Source organism: Ctenocephalides felis, unplaced genomic scaffold, assembly GCF_003426905.1.
Source record: "Ctenocephalides felis isolate EL2017-DRISC unplaced genomic scaffold, ASM342690v1 CF-g0.4_SCAFFOLD_01886, whole genome shotgun sequence".
Lineage (NCBI taxonomy): Eukaryota > Metazoa > Arthropoda > Insecta > Siphonaptera > Pulicidae > Ctenocephalides > Ctenocephalides felis.
In genome coordinates this window covers 13,715,278-13,722,983 of record NW_020538040.1, presented here as the reverse complement: position 1 = coordinate 13,722,983, position 7,706 = coordinate 13,715,278, and positions in this window count along the sequence as shown.

The window sequence follows — 7,706 nt, the reverse complement described above, 5'->3', positions numbered from 1 at the left end:
ATTAGTTTTGATTGGCTTGTTATGCAATAGGAAACACACGCAAACAGTACATTATTTTGACAACAATAATTAGAATGATTTTTCAGTAACATTCCAATGCAAATTTTTGATCGTTACTGTTTTTTATTAGTTTAAAGCAGTGATTTCCAAAGAGACCAACGACCTTCTAGGGGTCCATGACAACACCCAGGGGGTCTACTGTAGTGGATCATAATCCACCACGTAAATTTCTATTTATTTATATTACACTGTCTATAATAAGAAGTTATATAGAATGTTTATAACTAGAACTAAACAGTAAACTGGTGGTGCATGGCATCGTGCCTTAAGACAAATTGCTGGAACTTCCCGTACCGTAATTAAACATTCAAGGAGTGAAAATAATCAATAATTGTTTTAAATAATTTCAAATAGATTATTTATTATAAATACATACTGTAAATTTATAAATTCTTATTCTAATTCGAATTTTAAGATTTTTATTTGGTTGTTACCGGATTGGATTCTTATAAGATTTATATTCTTCTTCGATTCTCGTTGGATTTTCGACCTGTTGTAAGACACTTATTGGATTTTCGCCCTGTTGTAATGTTGTTATTACATTTCTTTTTGGTTCTTATTAGATTTTTATTAGAACTATTAGTAAGAATACATTCTGAATCCATGCTGATAACGAAGAAATAAAATTTTTGAAATGAGAATGATAACCTGATTAGATTGCTATAAGATTACCAGATCTAATGAGATTATTATAAGATTCTTTCTAGGATCCTTGCAAATTATTAGATTTTTATGTTTGTTACCATATCCTTGTAAGATTTATATAATATTTAGATAGATTTTTATTGAATTCCCGTTCCTTTTTTATTAGATATCCAGGCAGAATCTATCATCTTTCTAACAAGAATCGAATAATATCCAGTTATGAATATAATAATATTCTGAAAAGAGAAGATTCTAATGACAGTGAATCTTATCAGAATGTAAGCAAATTGATATAATATTCTTATTGGATTCTTAATTGGTTATGATTCTTTTGCGTTCTTACAATATTTTTATCAGATTCTTGTTAGATCCAGGCAAAATCTAACATGTTTCTAACAAGAATCAGTTAAGAATATAATAATATTCTGAGAAGAATTTTGTAAGTATCTGATTCTTATGACAGTGCTTCAAGATTCTTATTAGGCTCATTGAAAATTCTTATTAGATTCTTATCAGAATGTAAGCAAATTCATATAATATTCTTAATAGATTCTTAATACATTCTAATACCGTTATAAGATTCTTATTCTGTATAATTCTTTTTCTATTCTTATAATATTTTTATCAGATTTTTGTTAGAAAATCTTCTCGTCCCGTCTTGTCCCCTGGACACCCGCCCCCACACACATATATTTTTACCATATTCGCTTTCTTTCGATTCAGAATGACTTGAAACGTCGAATCGTAAAATTAGCAAATCGGATATTCTCGCCAAAGCATAAACTTCCCTTTCGAAAAGTTAAAAATTATGTAGTTCAAATTTTAATCCTTTCCACTCGAATGCAGTCGCTCCGGCGGCCAAATACATATAAATTCTGCAATTCGCGAGTGGAAAGGGTTAAAAGTGGATAATTCTCAATTTTTATTGATCAAATCTAGTTGTATTATTAAGTAGCTTTGTACTCGCATTATATTATATTTCATATGACTATGTTTATAATACTAATTTGATATTTTAGCAGCACATTACTTCTTTGCCTAGGCTTCTTGATTTCCAATGAAAGTTAAAAAGTTGTCTTGAAAATCGTGTTCAGTACAAATACTAGAGTAAGTTTTAATGTGTCTACATTTTTTAAACGGACTAATACACTTGACAGGACAGGAAATAATCTCACGAAGGTCGCCTTTCATATCCGTTCACGAATTAATAATACACACTTGAAATTATACATATGTATATATATATATATATATATGTATATATATATATATATATATATACATACCGATGTATTTTATTTATATAAATGATCTAACATTGATTAATTTTATTTTGGCGCATTCCGAACGCGCGAGGAGTCTTTAGATTCCATTCTATTTGATGCAAGTAAGATAAACAAACCTGTATCAGTTTTTTTTTAAATCTTTTATCAATAAATTACTATTCGATCAATATTTGTTTTCGTATAATATAAATAAAATTTATGCTAGGTGTAAGTTGCATTTTGCTTTAAGGCAAGTTGCACACACTTCTCGATGCGTATAATCGACTTAACCAATAAAATATCAGATTTATCTATTTAGATCAAATTTTCAGCTGTTTATTTCGAAAAAAAAGTTTTTGCTTTCACTTAATAGTTTTCAGTACCATTTCCAATTGAAATCTTTAGTATAGACTTACATGGTAATGTATTAATACTGGTACTGCGCATTTTTAATTTTTTTTTAAATTTTCTAATAAATAATTGCGAAAAAAAGTTACGACTGATTTAAACAAAAAACTAATTAGCACGATTTTCCACTTAGAATCGTGAAAAATCGTTCAATTTATATTGAATAGTTTTGAAATTTAAAAAACTAGTTTAAGGTTAGATTTTCAAGTTAGATGTTTTGCGAGAACCTTGACAAAAATTAGCACTTTTCTATATTCTAAAAAAAGGGTCAGTCGATCATGTGGCTAACTAATCAATTCCGTATGAGATTACATTTTTTAAATCAGAAGAAAACGTCGACAAAAGTCAAATTTTAGCTCACATACACACGATTTTGGTGTCAACGATTTATAATGGCCTAAAGCGTCGAGAAATCATGAAATTAGTATATCAGATTTTGTGACGAATATCTAAAACTTAATCTTCAGATAATAAATATTAATAACATGATTTGTTAGTTTTTATTGAAATTATTAAAATTTATTTATTTATAATTTATATACTGTCTGGAAAACAAAATCCAATCCAAAATCTAACCATTAAACAGTTGACAAACTCATTTTCTTATCTTCATGTAGGTTAAGTTATTGTAATCTTCCAAAAACAGAAATTGAAAATTTTGCGTTTGAAGGTTTCTGATCATTCTGGCATACCTTAGAAAAAATGGATGTGTGTGTGTGTGCGCGCATGTATGTATGGATACAAATTTTCGTCCACGTTTTCGGGCGCACAGATCAACCGATTTGAATGGTTCAAAAACATTCGATTCGTATTGACGGCGAAACGTGGTGATCCAACCGAAGCAAAGATTGCAGAAAATAGAAATTTAGTTTTTCAGAGAACGGAGCATCCGATTTGAATGATTCATAAAACAATCAATTTGTAATGACGAGGAGAAGTGGTGATTAGTTTTTGGCAAAGGTAGGTCTAGCCGTTTTGGAGATGTCAAGCTAAATGTGCCAAAAATAGCAGTTTTTGAGAGAACTAAGATTTGAATGGTTCAAAAAGCATTCTGCTTGTATTGACGACACGATTGCTTTTGGGAAAAGAATTTTTTTTATTTTTTTTTTTAAATATCGAAAATAATTCGGATTTTAATTTAAATTCTAGCTTAAGTTCTAAAGCTCACTTATATACTTCAAATAAATAATTTTAACTTTATTAAGTATATTAAGTTTTGTTTATTTATTTTTGTGTAAACATATATAAGTTACATTATTTATGATAATCTATTTGAAAACATTTAATATTCCTCGAATATTTTATTACGGTACGGGAAATTCCAGCAATTTGGCTTAAGCCACGATGCCATACATCACTATTTTCAATTGAGATTCAGTTTGTCAATTTATGCTCATAGGTTTACAGGATTTTTTTTTATTTTGATTAAAGACTTTGTTTTATTGAACTTTTAATTAATGGATAATGGATATATAAATTTAGTATTTGATCATATCTGACATAGAGGTTAAAAGTAACTACGAATATAGCTCTCACCTGAATTAAATAATTTAAATACCTTTAGTATCATCTTTAAGTAAGTTGTATATGTATATGTAGATCAATATATTTTAATTTTTTTTTAATTCTGCATCTCCAGTATGAGATTTCATAAAATATTCATAAATTATAATTCACAAAACGCCTAATAAGACAGTGCACGTCAATGAACTAACTTTTTACCGAGTAACTAACTTGCACCAGTAAAAACGTGGATTTGTTTTTTAAAACAAATATTTATTTGAGACCTATACACCATATTTTGAGATTTCATATTATAATATTTCTCTACAGCCCCCTTACTAAAGGTTCACCTAGATTCGGCAACTGTTTCAATTTCTCCTGAGACCAGATTAACCACATTTTCTTTCGCCGTGCCGGTCGATTCGTTGATTTCCTACCTAGACCTACAGCATGTAATAGTTCTAGCTAAATTTCACTTCGACATTCGCAAAAGACTCTCCCACGTGAACTAGATAGAAAATTGCGGTTTTACTTACTTTACAAAAGGCACACCTAATCAATCATAGACTTCTTCACAATCTGGATTGTGTTTCTCATGTGAAAATATCAAATTTTTGTGGTTACTGAGTAAAGAGTTCTAAAATATCTAAAATCATCAGTATTTTTAACTTGGGTAAGTTATAGTCGTCCAAAAATCGAAAATGAAAATTTTTGCATATCTTACGTTTTAGAGGTTTCTGAACATTCTGGCATACCTTAGAAAAAATAGATGTGGGTGTGTATGTGTATGTAAGAATGCAATTTTTCGACGTAAGATACGATGTTTTCGGGAGCATCGATTAACCGATTTGAATTATTCAAAAAACATTCGATTTCTATTTATAGGAAGAAGCGCTGCCTAGTTTTTGAGAAAAACAGGTTCAACCGTTTCGGAGATACGTGACAGAAAATCTGAAAATTTAGTTTTTTGCGAGAACGAAGCATCCGATTAGATTGGTTTAAAAAATATTCGATTAGTATCGTCGGGGAGACTTGCAAAAAATAGCCTTATATTTTATACATAAAATATTCTTTCTCATGAGAAAATTTAAATAAACTAGTGGTTTATGGCATCGTGCCTTAAGGCAAATTGCTCGAACTTCCCGTACTATTTTTTTTTTTTTTTTTTGAAAGATTTTTTTTAATCTTTGAAAAAAAGGTTTTGGAGAATCTTGATAGTTTGAAAAAAATGACTTCTTTGAACGTTTTGGCATACCTTAGAAAAAATGGATGTGTGTGTGCGTGTGTGTGTGAGTGTGTATGTATAGATGGATACAAATTTTCGTCCACGTTTTCGGGCGCACGGATCAACCGATTTAAATGGTTCAAAAAACATTCGATTCCTATTGATGGGGAGATGTGCTAATTAGTTTTTGACAGAAGTCGGTCGAGCCGTTTCGGAGATACAGAGCAAAGAGTGCAGAAAATAGAAATCGAGTTTTTGAGAGGACGGAGCATCCGATTTGAATGGTCCAAAAAACATTCAATTCGTAATGATGGAGAGAAGTGGTGATTAGATTTTGGTAAAGGCAGGTCCAGCCGTTTCGAAGATACAGGGCCGAAATCGTCGACAAAAATTTGTATTTGAATACACACACATACACATACATTGATTTTTTCTAAGGTATGTCAAAATGTTGAGAAATCTCTGAAACGTAAAGATATGCAAAAAATTTCATTTTCGATTTTTGGACGATTACTATAACTTACCCTACGGAAAGTTAATACAAGCTTGAAAACATAAGGTTTCTATTGAATATTGTGGTTACAAGATATAGGTATGACTATTGTACATGAACAAAATATGCAAGAAACTATATGACTATATTACGATGACTGGACTCTGCCTGTTTTGTGGTCACAAAGTGAATCATCGATTAAAACTTATAGATTAACCAAAAATTTTAGACACAAACATAATAATACCAATAACTTTCAGTACTCCATTCATAAACTTGTAACAAAAATAAATGAAACAATCGGTTCATTATTTTATTTTTGCCCATACGGTTGCCCTCTGATTCATGCTTATACTAATCGTGCGTAATATGTCTCTTTCCATGAAAATCATATTCATTTCTACTCAATCTGATGAATAAACCTAGTCGTATAGAATGCAATGAATGTTCAAAGAATTATTTATTAATCGTTAAACCGGTTTTAAGGTTTTTAGACCCCGGTTCGTAAGTGCGGCCGTGAATTCTAAAGTTTATTGCTTCGAAGAAAATGTTATCGTAAACACTGTAAAAGCTTATTAATAAATTAGTATTGCTTTAACTGGCTGTTAAAGCAAGAACTACTTTTGAACAGAAATGAGAAACTTTTATTTGGTGTATTGCAATTTCTGTGCTGCTGCATAATTGGTAATGTAAATTTTGTATTCGACCTTTTTGTACTTTGAATCATGAATTCATAGTAATTGCACTATTATATAAAATATAGAATTTGTCTGAATTAACTGAAATATCGTCCTGAAACTGAAAACTTTCTTCCGAGCACATTATTGGTTGACAAAAATAATATTAACTTACCGTAGAGTAGGATGTATGTGTGTGTGTATCTGTGTGCGGATACAAATTTCGTCGACGATTTCGGGAACACCGAACAACCGATTTGAATAACTCAAAAGCATTCGATTTTTGATAAGGAGACGTGCTGATTAGTTTTTGGCAAAGGCAGGTCTAACCGTTCCAAAGATACGGGGCAAAAAGTGCCAAAAACTGTAACTTAGTTTTGAAGATAACGGAGCGTCCGATTTGAACAATTCTAAAAACAATTTATTTGTATTGACTAAACTAAGAATGTTTAAATTTTTAAATTTTTGGAAAGGCAGGCCCAGCGGTTATAAACTCAAAAAAAAAAAAAAAAATGTCATTAAGGCGGTCAAAAATATTTATTAGACATATGCACATCAAATTATCAGATATTTTATAGAGATTTTTAATAATGTGTACATATTTTGTGTCATTTTTTTGGGTTCCGTACCAAGATTTTCAATTTTGAAGTTCATTTATATGGTTCAAACAAATGTCCTCGACATTTTCGACAGTATAGAATAACCAACTTGTATAGTTAAAAAAACATTCGGTTTGTACTCGTTCGCGAGGCGTTTTTGCAAAAGGCACGTCTAGCACTTCCGGAGGTATGGAGCGCAAATGGTGTAAAAATGATTACACAGTTTCTGAGAGAACGGATTATCCGATTAGATTAATTCAAAAAACATTTTGCTTAAGTAGACGGTGTGCAAAAAATGGGTTTACAAAAAATTTCGTAATCTTGAAAATTTTCAAAAAAATCAAATTTTCGAATTTTTTTATCTTCAAAAAATATCAGAATTAAAAAAAAAAGATTTCTTACAAAAATTTGAGAATATTTCAAAATTTTCAAAAAAAATTGATATTTTCAAAAATATCCAAATTCTCAAAAATTTTAAAATAATCGATTTTTCAAAAATTCCGAAAATTTTCAAAATTTTCGAAATTATCAAATAAATCAAATTTAAAAAAAATTAACAATTTTCTTGTAAACATACACATAAGTTGACTTTGTCAAAAACAACTCTTATCCTTGAATATTGAACATAAAAAAATTCCATCATTTTTTCGAAGCGTTGATCGCGATCTATATAATACACGGAATTGAATGTAACGCAAAAAATATTATAATTTTTAATAAAACTGATTGCTTTCAATACGGAAGAAATTCATGTATACTCAACAACTGATGATGGCAAAAACATCTACTTGTTCGTAGAACTAGAAGATAAATGAGAAAATTGTATTAACT